At 36.9% G+C, this 14,676-nt stretch overlaps 1 long non-coding RNA gene across 2 annotated transcripts in view; it reads left to right on the top strand.

Moving 5' to 3' along the window:
• Positions 1 to 418: 418 nt before the first annotated feature.
• The window catches only part of LOC126764294 (uncharacterized), a 43,639-nt gene continuing 29,381 nt past the window's right edge, over positions 419 to 14,676 (top strand). For both annotated transcript variants that reach the window (XR_007667900.1, XR_007667899.1), the window contains exon 1: positions 419 to 964. This is a non-coding gene — a long non-coding RNA (uncharacterized LOC126764294). The remainder of the gene's footprint in view (positions 965 to 14,676) is intronic.

Here is a 14,676-nt window from a genome sequence, read left to right as displayed (position 1 = left end):
AGCGGTTTACATGTTGTGTCAGGCTCTTTTTCTTTGTCTAAGGGCAAAGATCCTACCGACTGCGCCAGTTGTGGTTATTGAACCCGTGTTTTAATACTAAATTAACTCATTGATCGATGAATACTGAACTTTAGTTCAAATATTCTTATTAACACTAAACTTCGGTTTAGTGAATCGCTAAGAGAAAACCACGACTTGTCGGATTAACCGTCAGAATTCTTCTATTCATTTATTTCCAATATTTTCTTAAGCTAAGTTCTATTTTCTGATACAAAATACATTATTTCTTTTCTTATTATTATTTTGGCGCAACCACTTGTAGTTGCGACAATATTTGTCAAGTGGCCTACTTCTCACATTACATCAATTGCATTCCCTCAAATATTTATGTTGCACTATTTATTGTGACGTTAATTGCTATCGCAATATTCGTTTGAACATATTAAATGTGCAGCGGAAATGCAATGTGATCCAATGTAAGTGCCCTGGTTTGTTTCGAAATATGATATGCATATTTCGTGTGGTCGCAATATTGTTGCGGTAACAAAAAAGGGAAAATATTTAAGTAGACCAGTTAATTCTAAGTGTTTTGGGGTAGGTTGTTAACGTTGACGTCGGCATTATTTCTTTGTTGCAGTTCTTATGAATTGCAGTTGCATTCATATCGGTCATGCCGATAGTGGTTGGCATCGACGTCGACGTAACTCGCGCGATCAGTAATACAAAAACAAACATACACAGGCAATCGGACGAGCGAAACTCAAGAAGAAACATAAATCGCGCGCAAAATCTTAAATTGCCTAAACAATAAATTACACACAAAAACAAAACAATCGGGCGCGAACAAAAAATAGCTAAAAAATATTAAAAACCAAAAATAGAAGGTGTACCTGAAAGCGGCTGCAAACCTTGAGGAGATAAGGAGTGGTAAAAGGAAGAGGAACAAAACGCAGACGCCATAAAGGTAACATATGCACATGCATATACATATACACCTACACAGATCTTGAAGTAACCAAGTGAGCGTATTTAATCCATTTTCCATACTTAATAATATGCATATACATATGTAAACAAAAAGACGGTTTTATATACTAATATAAAATCTGTAACTTAAAATCCGTTTTAACAGCACAACAAAGCGGTTACAAACAATATTCCATATATCCAAATATTTATAAACTTAAATAAAATAATTATTTAATGCCTATATGATGAGCTTACCTTTGTGTATTCAAACACAACTATTTAACAAAAACAAAAATTAGCCAAAATTCAAGTATTTACTTGCAATATTTTCCGGCAATACCCCTCTTCTGCTTAATAAAGCAGTAAGTAGGCTTGCACATAACTAAGTAAGCAAAAGCAAACATTAATAATTATAACACAAACATACCTACATATATACAAGTTAATCTTTTGGTTAATTGAAAACCAAAAAATATAATTTTTCACGGAGCTGCATTCGGGCAGCGCTACCGCGTATCTTTATTGAGTTTTACAAACTGAAGTTGGCTTAACCGAATTACAATATTTATGCTTAATTCTAACTTTAATAATTATAAGTGGCGTGATTCGCTTCCACGAATCTTATGCTGCACAACAGGTAGTGCTGACGCTGACCATGCACTTTCTGGTGCATTTCGGTCACACGTGCCGGAAGTTGTAAGTCGATACTTGAGTAACAAATGTTGTGTTAACTCTTCCCCTCTTAAATCGATTGTCCCCAATCGGTGTTGATCGTAGGGTGTGCCGTTGTTATTTGCAAAAAAGGACCTTTCCGCATGTTTAGTATGTCCTCTGCACTAGATTCAGGTGACAAATATACTTTTTGACGATTTTTATATAAAAATGCTATAACGATTATAATTATTACAATTATTATTATATCAGAACTTAAGCTAATTATTGAGGAACTGTCGCTTTTATTTATCAAAAATTCAATATTGTTTTCATGCTGGAGTTGCTTCTCATACAATGTTTCCAGTCTTAATTCGTTATTAGTAAAATTTGTATTTTCTTTAATTTTAGTTATAACCTTTGGTAATACGAAGGATTCATATACTTCCTTCCTTACATTAGTATATGATCTGTTAAATACATTTATTTCACAATTTTTAAATTTTATTAAAAAAGTTCCTCTTTGTTTTAAATTTTGTTTATTACAATTTTGTGTAATTTTTGATTGGAAATATTTGTCAAAATGTAAGGGGTAAATTTCTTGAATCTTTCCCATAATGTGCTCCTCCGTTTTGATGCAGTTTATTACGGACGGATTTAAATATCTTTTTAAAATAGAAATCAAATTTTGTTCGCAGTAATCAGGTTCGGTTACTATATGACGATGGTAGGTAGGAAATATGATTTTAAATTGATATGTCGATGTTACATCCTTATTTAAAAATATTTGGTTTTTAAACGCGTTAATTGGTGCTTCTACGCAGTATATTAAATTGTGGGATGAGCTGTCATCCGAATTTGTCGCTATTGATAGCGTATGCAAATCTGATTCTTGGTGTGGAATTCTTGACAGTGCGTCGGCCACGACGTTTGTTCTACCTGGTTTATAGTACATTTCATAACTGTATTCCTCTAGTATTGCTTTCCAGCGTTTCATTTTGCTATTAGCATTCTTGTTGCTTAACGCATAAGTTAATGGTTGGTGATCGGTGAATATTTTTACTCTGGCCGATCCATACAGATAATTACGAAATGAATTTAATTCCCAAATGATGGCTAACATTTCTTTTTCGTTTGCGGCATAGTGCTCTTCAGCTTTGCTTAATGTCCTAGATAAAAATGCTATTGGTCTATCTGACTGAGACAATACTGCGCCTATGGCGAAGTTGGACGCATTCGTGGTCAGCTCAAATTCTTTGCTGTAATCCGGATACGTGAGGATGATATCCTCTGAGGTGAGGGAATTTTTTATTTTCATGAAAGCTTCTGTCGCTTCCTTATTCAAATTTATTTTTATGTGACTAGATTTATTCTTTGACGTACGACCGTCTTCCCCTCTTAAAAGAGATGTTAGGGGTTTTGCAAGTTTAGCGTAATCTCTATTAAAGCGCCGGTAGTACCCTGACATGCCGAGGAAGCTGCGAAGTTGTTTTAAATTTTGTGGTGGTGGAAAGTTTGAAATGGCTTCAACTTTTTTTGGGTTGGTTCTTATGCCAACCGGTGTGATTACATATCCTAAGAATTCTACTTCTTTTTTGAAAAATTTACATTTTCCTAACTGCACTTTCATATTAGCGTTTTCTAATGTTTCAAATACTTTATATATATGTTTGAAGTGTTCCTCCTCTGTTTTGCTAAAAATAATTATATCGTCGATATACACGTAGCAACATTTCCCTATGTGTTCTCTTAATATATCATCTAATGCGCGTTGAAAAATAGATGGCGCATTTTTTAGGCCAAATGGTAGACGAGTAAATTCGTACTTCCCATTGTTGATAGAGAAAGCAGTTTTTTCTATATCAGATTTTTTTAGTGGAATCTGGTGAAAACCACTTTTTAGGTCGAGAACGGAGAAGAAATTGCTATTACCTAGTTGAGAGATTACTTCTGTAATTTCCGGAATGGGGTATCTGTCCGCGATCGTTACTTTGTTTAATTTCCTATAATCAATGACCATACGGTATTGTTTATTTCCTGCTTCGTCTGGCTTCTTTGGTACAATCCACACTGGGGAGTTGTACTGTGATCTAGATGGTCTAATTATACCATCGCTTAAAAGCTTTTCTACTTGAGATTCCACTTCCTGTTTCAATGCTGCAGGATATGGATAGAATTTTGCATAAACAGGAGAATCGGATGTTGTACGAATTTGTTCGACAACTTTTGTTGTATAGGTTAGCTTTTCGTCAGGTTCGGAAAAAAGCTTTGGGTATTTATTTACGATGCTTCCATCGTGTGCATTTGATTTTCTGAGAGGTTTCCCTCATCTACATTAATTGCGTTCACTCGCTGTGAGGGAAGCTGTTTGAGGTGAACCTTAAAGCCGTTACTTAAAGTCATGTAATTTTCTCCAGTGTATATAATGGCTTTAAATTCCCGAAGGGTATCATTCCCTAGAATACCGTCAAAGGTTTTGAGAAGTGGCATTAGATAGAATTTAATTTTATCTTTAAAGTTAAAAAGTTGAACATAAGTATGTTCTCTGATTTCTAAATTTCCCGCAATAGATTTTGCAAAAAAGGGGTTGTCGTTTCGGATTTTTTTCTTTGCCAGCTCTGGCTTAACATAATTTTTACTGGAACCTGTGTCCACTAAAAATTTTAAAATTCTACCGCTCTCCGCCTTTACTTCGAAGTAGGGGAGCGAAGAGCTAATTATTCTAAAAAATGGATATCGCTTGGTTCACCAAATTGCCCGTCTTCCTGTGACGTTGTGTTAATGTGAAATGTTCGTTGCTCCTTCCTTCGCTATTGATTCGGAAATTGTTGTGGCCTCTTGCCAAAGTGCTCGCTTCCTTGGGGTCTGTTTATGTAGTTAACGCGACGAGAGTGTATGCTCGGGTCGACGTCCATGGGCTCTGGACGTGGCTGCGGTTTCGGAGGTCTTGAGGGTTGTTATCGTAATGAAAATTATTATGTTGTTGTTGCCTTGGTTGCCAAGTTGTCCGCTGTGGTTGGGGTAAATGCGCTAGCTGGGGGTAAAATTGATGCCTTTGTGGCTGATGAAAATTCCTTCTTGGAGGTAAGGGTGGAGGCTGTACTAGTCTTCCATTGTACGCATGGTTCATACGAAAGTTCTGATTCTGTAGTTTTAAGCAGAGATGAAGAGCCTGCGGCAGGTCTGCCGGCTCTCGTATTCCTAATAGTCTAGGTAAATCCCCGTTAAGCCCTCTTATAAAAGTATCTAATGCTTTGTCCCTATATGCTTGCGTCAGCATGCGAAGGGATTCATTGCCCATATCGAGACAACCTAATTTATTTAGTATCAATAAAAGGTGGCTATATACCTGCTGGTAGAAATCGGAAACTGTTCTATTTCCCTGGACCAATGTGGTCATTTGATATTCTAATGTTGACAAGTCGCGCTTGTCACCGTAGTGCATAATTAGACATTTAGAAATTGATTGCCAATCAAGTGGCGTATTATATGCTTCCAATGCCGCATCGGCATTGCCTATTATTTTATTCCGTATTACACTTAAAATTCCGTAATACTTCGGTGTCCCCTTTTGAGGTTCATATATCGCTAAAACTCGATCTACGTTTTTTTTCCATGAGTTGAATTCTCCTGGATTGCCAGAGAATTCTTTTAGACATTTTACGATGTCAGGTATCCTATCCAATTCGCCTAAGTTATTCCTATGTTCTATGTCTATAGTTTGGTCCGTAATGTCGGTTGCAATTGCATTTGGGTGTAATGCCGCATGTACCACTTGCGGTCCCTGTGTCTTTACTATATCTGAAGCTATACTAGCTATGAGCCTGGACAGGTCGTCCATACTCAATTGTGTATTTTGGGATGTCTGAGGGGTATTAGGTGACGAATTGGAGGGAAGGATTGGAGGGCGGATTAAATTATTGGGGTTTGCCATTTGTGTACTTTTAATATTCTTAGTAATATAATGATATATTGATATTCTTAATATAATATCTAAATAGTTATTATAGGCTGCTTCCACTTACAGGATTGTTGAAGATTCTGTTGTCGCTGCTACCACCGATAGTATTATTCCTATTAGCTGCTGTGCCGGATATCTCCACTTGCTGAGCTGCAATTCGCTTGTTAAATATCTGCCTTGATTTTTTCCCTTGCCTGCAATATGCGTTGATTTTTGCTTCCACGAAATTTTTTTTGCAATACATTTAATTTACACTTTGGCGTATTTCGTTGCACGCACACACGTATATTTTCATCAATATTTAATTCACGCACACCGCTTACTGCCTTTTTCAGCCGTGATTAATTGGTCGCTTTTTATTTTTATTTATTTTTTATTGTATTTTATTAATTTGTGTTTTGTATTGTTTTTGTAGTTTGTTAATAAAAATGTTTTTTTTTTTATTATTATTTTTTATTAAAGATGAAATAATTTGTATCCCTGAACTTGCGTGTATTTTACGCTTAGCAAGTTGCAAGTCACCACACTCTTCAATTTGTAATTCTAAGTTTTTTTTCCTAACTCTTTGCAGGTTTAGTTTCATAAGCGGTCTTTCGATATTTTTTAGTTTTCACACATCATTAGGTTTGTATTATTGCTTTGTTCGTTCTTTCACTTGTGCACGCCTTTCTTCAGTTGTTTGGTATTTGTTACACGTGTGGTTTTTAGTTTGGCTTTAAATTTTATTAATAATGTCTCCGCGTTTTTATGCACATTGTAATAGATTTTTTAATTAACAGATAACACTTTGTGTGTCTTTTGTTTTTCACTTATTTAAACACTCGCGAATAGAGTTGGCTAGCAACTATTGCTTCCCGTTTGCTTTACGCTACTAGGGGGCCTTTATTCCTCTATTATTTATAGCTTTTTAGCTCGGGCGCCAGTTAATCTTTTGGTTAATTGAAAACCAAAAAATATTATTTTTCACGGAGCTGCATTCAGGCAGCGCTAGCGCGTATCTTTAATGAGTTTTACAAACTGAAGTTAGCTTAACCGAATTACAATATTTATGCTTAATTCTAACTTTAATAATTATAAGTGGCGTGATTCGCTTCCACGAATCTTATGCTGCACAACAGGTAGTGCTGACGCTGATCATGCACTTTCTGGTGCATTTCGGTCACACGTGCCGGAAGTTGTAAGTCGATACTTGAGTAACAAATGTTGTGTTAACTTACATATTTACCGAGTGCAGATAAATTACATACATATACCAAATATAATGAAGTTAATACGGGAGCATACCTGCACATTATCCACTTCGCTTTCGCTCTCTTTTCACAGTGCGAACATTCATACATATGTATGTATGTACATATATATACACTCTATGCCGTCTATTTGTCTGTAATCTTATACCCTACACTGGGTACAAAGTAATATAAATTTTAATTAATTTTCAAAAAAAAGGTAATTTTCCGTAAATAACTAAACGGAACGGTAAAATAAAACTCATAGAATACGTTTATTGAAACGAATACAAAAAAAATCAGTTTCACAAAATATACTTAAGTCTGTGAACACAACCAAAAATTAAATTATATACATTTTAATTAACACATAAACATTAGTACATACAAATATTCAAAGTCCGCATTTGCAATTATCCAGCATACCTCTTGTTCTTTGCAAACAAAAACAAGAAGGATTGTGCACAAAAAGCGAATTGATCTCTCTAACGAGCTCTCAAATGCTTACGAACAAGCATAAACATTAGCACAAACAATTCGTGCATATCATGTACAAAGCATATTGATCTCTTTGACGAGCTCTCAATTGCACAAAAACAAGTACATACATACAAGCCAAGTATTAGGGTGTACCAAAATAAAAAATCATTCGGACATCAAATATTTTAATATATAAAAAACGCGGTTTAATAATTATTAACAATTCGAAATAAAATATAAATAAAAATAATATCGCAATAACATTGCAAATAAATAAAAAACGATATTAACTAAAAATACGTTTTTTACAGATATAATCTAAATATTCAATTTATAATACTTTATTGCATCTATTAGAATATCGTAAATCAGTTTACACTGAGAAAATATTTAACAGTATTTTCATATACAAATATACAATATAATAAAAATGGTTACTAACGAAAGAAATCATAATACACCTTCAGGAGCTACACGCTCAAAACAGGCTATCAAATTTATTTCAGAAAGTGACAGTTTAACAAGATACTGCACTAGATTTACCTCTTCACCGATTCACGAAAACTCGGAATCGTTATTAGAAATAAAAAGCCAAAATCTTAAAAATTTTTGGACTCGCCTCCAAGCGGCTCATGACGCCATACTAGAATCTGACGATTCAGACTTGCCACATAATCTTAAATCATCGGCTTACGATATTTACGAAAACTGCTTAGACCAGTTCGAAGAAACAGAAGCTATGATCTCCGATCAACTAAAGCTCATTAAAGCAATTGCACCTACTCCCCACAGTAGAGTAGTGCTGCCACAAATAGACAGTCAAGAGGCAAGTTCAGACATCCACCTCGAGGTGCCCGCATGTGACACAGAAGCCTTTTACGGAGGTTATGAAGAATGGCCGTCCTTCCGGGACATGTTCACGGCCGTGTACATAAGCCATCCTCAATTATCACAAGCGCAAAAATTGTATCATCTCAGATACAAAACTAAAGGTCAAGCAGGCATAATTGTAAAACAGTTCGCTCTTAATGACGACAATTTCAATTTGGCTTGGGAAGCTCTAAAAGCTCGATACGAAAATGACAGAATACTGGTCGATAAGCAAGTAACGACACTAATGAACTTGCCAAAAATCAAGAAAGGAACAAGTGTAGAATTCATCAAACTAGAATCCAGTGTTTCAAATTGTTTGTCGATTCTATCGACACTAAATATTCCCACAGACAGCTGGGATCCAATTCTAGTAAACATTTGCACTGCCGCATTACCAGAGAAGTCGTTACTTCTATGGGAGCAATCGCTCTCATCACGAAAAAAGTGCCCAACGTGGCAACAAATGAAAGATTTTCTCACCACCCAATATGAAATTGCGGAAAGGTTAAAAGAAAAAATAATCAAAACTAAGAACAAACGCGACCAAAATGGAAGCATAAATAGACCTCAAGTTAGTAACAAAAACAATTTAAACAAAAACTTTCACAAAACGCAATCGTTCACATCTGAACAACGAAAACATCCGTCATGCGAACTATGTAAAAGAGGGCATAAACTTAAATCTTGCGAGAGGTTTAAAAAATTAAACATTAACGAAAGGAACAACTTTGTCAGATCAAAAAGACTCTGCACAAACTGCTTGTCCCATACACACAATCTGAAAACTTGCAAAAGCAAATTTAATTGCTTATATTGTCATAAAAGACACAATTCTATGCTTCTATCCCACCTCAAAGAAGCGCTTATACACAAAGAACCACGGGTTTAATTGCAAAAGCAAACCCCGAAAACCAAAATTTGAAAAATTGCCAAGAGACAGCATGTTGCTCAAAGGCACAAAATGTTCAAACGCTGCACAGCGAAGTACAAAGTGGACTAGTTATAGAACCAGTTACCACCAGACCAACTCAGGTTGAGAGCAAAAACCTTAATTTACAATTAAGTAAATCGCAAAAGTTAAAGAAACTTCCATTAGCAAACCAAACTATAAAATATCAGTATTGTGAGCACTTCTCTAAAGCCACAACTACTGGATCAAATAATGGCCGGTACGCCGTACTACTACCACTCAAGCCACGATTTTCCAACACTCCACGAGAATTAGCAGCAAAAACACAAAAATATGTAACTTTTCGACCCCGCAGGATGGCTTTCACCAAAAATGATACAAATACCTGATTCAAAAATCTGGAGCTATATGGCGCGCTACTACTTGCCAAATTAATGCATACGCACTTAAACACAATATATGACAAAATTGTCTCAAAGGGATTGAAAATCGACACCTCTCATAAAATATTGCTTAATAAATAGTTTCCTAAATTCCCAAATAGAATAAATAAAAAAAAAAACCAACAAAAGCAGAGGTCACATAAAAATTATAATTCTAAATTAAGCCGTTCGCAATTACCGGCCACACTCTCGCAAGATCCCTCTATTGTCACAGTCCTAATACCAGGGCTAAGGAGTACCCATTCTGGCCATATCTGAGCCAGGCGTAAAGTTACTATCCTTCATAAGCCGAGAATAAATAAAGTCCAAACATTGCCGATAATACAGAGAAGGCATATAATAAACTACCGGTATGTCAAACCGATGAAAAATAAATTGTAAACAGCTAATAAAATTAATAGAAGCAAACAACTTTTTTGGTATAATAATACAATAAGTCGTCAAAGCACGCAAAATAAATTATTACCTTAAACACAAATATTTACACAAAATACAATTGGCTATTAAAACCAAAATCGCTTCTTATAGCTTATATTCTGCGGCATCGGTTACTCCACCAACAGTAAGCCGAATTACATGCATCAGTTTAATAAAACTAAACTAGGCAAAATATTTCCCTAGGGGGCCCAGGATGTTTAAATGAGTTAAGCATCCACCCCCTCTACTCGGTAAAACTAGCGCATCCTAATGCGACAGCTCAATTCACCACAGCTGATGACCCCAACACAACTCACCATACCTTTACACCCACTCATCAAAAAGGATGGACAAGGAGAAAGCAGACTGAATTCGTTCTACACAATTCGCTATCAACATTCGTTCTACACAAGCCGCACATCAGCATGCGCGCATTAAAATTCATCTACAAGAAATTCATATGTACACACTGCGCCGCCTTAACATCTCTACGCCGATACATATATAATTCACCGATCCTGAGTGCGTTAGTAATCCAGAGCGCTACATCAAGATCACCACATAAGTAACCACCGGGCTACATCGAATCAACCCCATCTTTCGTTGCGTCATCTGGACACTGTCCTGCATTTATTTATATGTAGTACTTTTATATTCTTCCTTACAAATTTTGTGGTAAAAACTACTTGATCTATTAAAATCATTTTAAATATAAATGCCACTTGGATTTTGTTTTTAATAAAGTGGTAGTGCGTGAATAATTAGAAAAAGTAAGTAGTGGGTGTACACCCTCGTATTCAGAATTATTAAAACCTGGAAATAAAAGAGTGGAAAAATATTATAAAACACAAATACCTGAAAATAAAATAAAGGTTATTAATACCTGAGATTAAATAATAATTACATTGAAGAAAGATTAATTGTATGAAATGATAATATTATCTGAAAGAATAAAATATATTAAATACAAATAGAATTTACCCTGAAAGCAAAGATTAATTAAATAAAAATAGTGATAAAATCTGAAGAGAAAGAATAATTAAATAAAAATAATAATAACATCTGAAAGAAAAGATATGTAAATATTATTTGATCATTTAAAATATAAAACAAAATTTGTTTTCACCTATTATATTGGATTGTGCAGGCCGCCTTAAACGCATAAAATACATAAGTATGTACATATGTATGTATTTATTTTTGCGTTTTATATTGGACTGCGCAGTCCAATTTCAAAGTACACACACTTTTTTCACATACTTACTTAACAATTGATATTTGCCGCTTCTGATGATATAGCTGCTGCTGCTACTTCCAATTCAGTTCTGATTTCCAATGCTCTAAAAAATCACATAAAATTCATTTACTTACCTTCTTGTTGTACGAGCCTCCTTTACGATGGTACGATCACGAACGACATGCGTCTTTCAATCGTTTATTTAATACCCTTTTTGGGATTTTCTATTGTCACTATTGACAATTATGTTTTCTCCTTCACACTCATTCAAAAAAAATCAAGAAATGAAACAAACTTTTTTTCATGGCATTTAGGTAAACAAAAAATAACCCGAAAATGTGCGTTGGTGTTAGTGTATAGAGAAAAAATGTGTAGTTGTATTGGAATATTTGTCACAAGCGGGTAGCCGTGGTTGGCAGGGACGTAGTGTCCAAAACATACAAACATATACACATATATTTAGTTATGTCAGATAGTTTTCTAAAATAGGTAGGTAGGTAGGAGTGCAGCCCTATCGGGCTCAATTAGCACTTGATGTGCCATTTTGATACACTATTCGTAGAACCTCCTGCATCTGCTCTTACGTTTCACCTTCTCTCTCAAACCATTTTGAGGTTTCGATGAAACTACTAATGTCCGATATGCTTTTGGTGGAAATCCATTCAAGGTTTGGTGCTTGGTGGATTCCGAGTGTTTTGTGTCGGATCTGTGGTAGAGCTGGGCATTCGCAGAGAAAGTGGAAGATTGTTTCCTTGTTCCCTGCTACTCCGCAGCCACGGCAGATGTCGTTGTAGGGCAAGCCCATTTTGGACGCATGTTCCCCAAATGGCCAGTGCCCTGTTGTGGTAGCTGTTATTCTGTAAATACTTTTTCTTGACCTATTTAATAAGTCATTGGTTCTTTTCCTGTCATATGTTGGCCATAATTGTTTAGTTATGACGCATTTTGTAATGTTTTTCCACCTGTTGTTTGCAATTTGCTGAAATTGTCTATTGATCTCTCCTTTTATCTATCCTAGCGGGCTTGGTATTAGCTCCGCCTTGGATTCATTGAGGAAAGCTCCTGCCTTTGCCAACTCGTCTGCTTTTTCGTTACCGAAAATGTTCCTGTGGCCGGGAACCCAGATCAAGTTTAGCTGGAGCTTGTCTTTTATTGAGCTTAGTGCTCTCTTGCAGTTGTGAACTGTACTGGAATTTGTCATGGGCGAAGACAAAGCCTGGAGGGCCGCCTGGCTGTCCGTAAATATAGTTGCTTTATGTATATTCCCGTGGTTTTCTAACAGAACTTCGCAGGCTTTTTCTATGCCTAGTACTTCTGCTTGGAAGATGCTAGCCGAGTTCGGTAGACGTATAGAGAGAGATATGCCTAGATCAGCGGAGAATACCCCCGTGCCTACTCCGCAGTCTATTTTGGACCCGTCGGTATAGATTGAGGTGGTATCTTCCTCAACCATTGAACCTCTTCTCCATTCTCGTCTACATGGTATCCTCACCTGGAAGTGTCTATTGAAATCCAGCTTTGGGAGAATGTAGTCTGATTTGTTAATAGTGAACTTGTTTAGAATTACACTATGTCCGTAGTTCTGCTGATTCCAACCTCCCAATTCTTTTATTCTTATCGCCGCAATAGCTGCTGTTTTGTGAATAAAAATGTCCATTGGTAGTTGATGCAGGATCACATTGAGCGCATCAGTCGGACATGACCTGATTGCACCCGTAACACCCGCACATGCTGCTCTTTGTATTCCATTTAATTTTCTAATATTGTATTGTTTGTTTAGCGCTGGCCACCATACCAGAGCTCCATATGTAAGTATAGGTCTTATGACAGCCGTATACATCCACATGATTATACTTGGTTTAAGGCCCCAATTCTTGTTGACGATTTTCTTACAAGTACATATAGTAGGCCATGTATGCTTTGTTTATTCTTTTTTCTATATTTATTTTCCAGGACAGTTTGGTGTCTATCTCCACCCCCAAGTATTTAGCTGTGGGGGATAGAGTTAGTGTTGTACCGTTTAGTACCGGAAGTTGAAACTGAGGTATTTTGGTTCTGCTAGTGAATAGCATCAATTCTGTTTTGTTCGGGTTACCAACATGCCTGAAACCAACAACACTATATCGTCTGCATACGCTACTGCTTTCATCCCTCCACCGTTTAGTTGGAGTAGTATTTCGTTCAGCGCTGCAACCCATAGAAGCGGAGAGAGGACCCCCTTGAGGCGTTCCTCTACTCACATAGCTTGTTTGTGTTGCAGCGCCGTTTGAAGCTATAATCTTCCTATTCTCAAGCATCGATAGTATCCATCTGCACACAGTGTCGTCTATACCACCATGTGCCAGAGAATTAATTATCGCATTTACTTCTATGTTGTTGAAGGCGCCCTCTATGTCTAGAAATGCAGCCATGGTGTATTGTTTGTGATGTAGTGATTTTTCAATTACACTTATCACCTCGTGAAGGGCGGTTTCGGTTTGTATATATTTTCTAGCCTTAGAACCATTGGTTCTACCAGTTTTTGCAGCATTATGGGCATAATCCCGTCAGGACCTGCCGCTTTATATGGTGCAAAACTATTTATGGCGTATTTGATTTTTCATTTGTCTACTATTTGGCTTCGATAGTCAGCTGCGTTCAGCGGTGGTTCTGGTTGAACCCTTGTTGAAGGTGTTTGCTGACTCCCGGGGAAGTGCGTTGTGATTAGTACCTCCAGAGACTCTTTTGCCGAGGAGGTCCAATCACTTCCCTCCGCCCTAATGTAGGCAGTATTAAAATGATCTTTGGATAGCACTTTACTGAGCCTGGCGGCTTCTGTGCAACTTTCTATCGATGTGCAGAAAGATCGCCATGAGTCCTTTTTAGCTTTCCTGACTGCTTTTTTGTATTCTTTCATACTGTCTTTATATGGCTGCCAGATTTTGGTTCTAAAACTCTCATTGAAAGCCTTCCTTAGTTGTGTTCTCAAATTCTTAAGTTCACTGTTCCACCAAGGAAGAGACTTTCTCTTTTTCAAAACTGTTAGCGGAGTAGATTTATTAAAAGTTGTGGTTAGGATTTTCGACAATCTGACGTCGATCTCCACCCATCTCTCCTGCATTGTGCTCGGAGAGGAGGAATTTCCGTCTATGATGGCCACCTGCAGGCTATCTCTGGCAACATCGCAGAAATGCCTTGCCGTTGTTGTGCTGCTGTGTTCACCTTCGCTCCGCCTCGGTTTTTTGGGCTGAGTTCCGGGTACTTCTATGATGGAGCGATTTCTCTTCTGAGAAGTGCTCTCTCGCTTGCTCTCTTCTTGAGGTTGTGATTGCTTCCTTTTCAGGTAGCCTTCATATTCCTCTACGATAGATTTGAGGCGCTTTGTTTCAGCCTCATCAACTGGGGTACCGGCTGCCTGGTCTTTGGCTATCTTCCCTAGTATGAAGACTGCCCTCTGGTACCGGTTTTTCCTCAGCTGATTCTGGGATTTCTTGCGCTTCTTTCTGTTTTCTCCTTTCGCCGCCAGT

This window comes from Bactrocera neohumeralis, unplaced genomic scaffold (assembly GCF_024586455.1).
Source record: "Bactrocera neohumeralis isolate Rockhampton unplaced genomic scaffold, APGP_CSIRO_Bneo_wtdbg2-racon-allhic-juicebox.fasta_v2 cluster09, whole genome shotgun sequence".
In the NCBI taxonomy this organism is placed as follows: domain Eukaryota; kingdom Metazoa; phylum Arthropoda; class Insecta; order Diptera; family Tephritidae; genus Bactrocera; species Bactrocera neohumeralis.
This window is presented reverse-complemented; position numbering and strand designations above follow the sequence as displayed.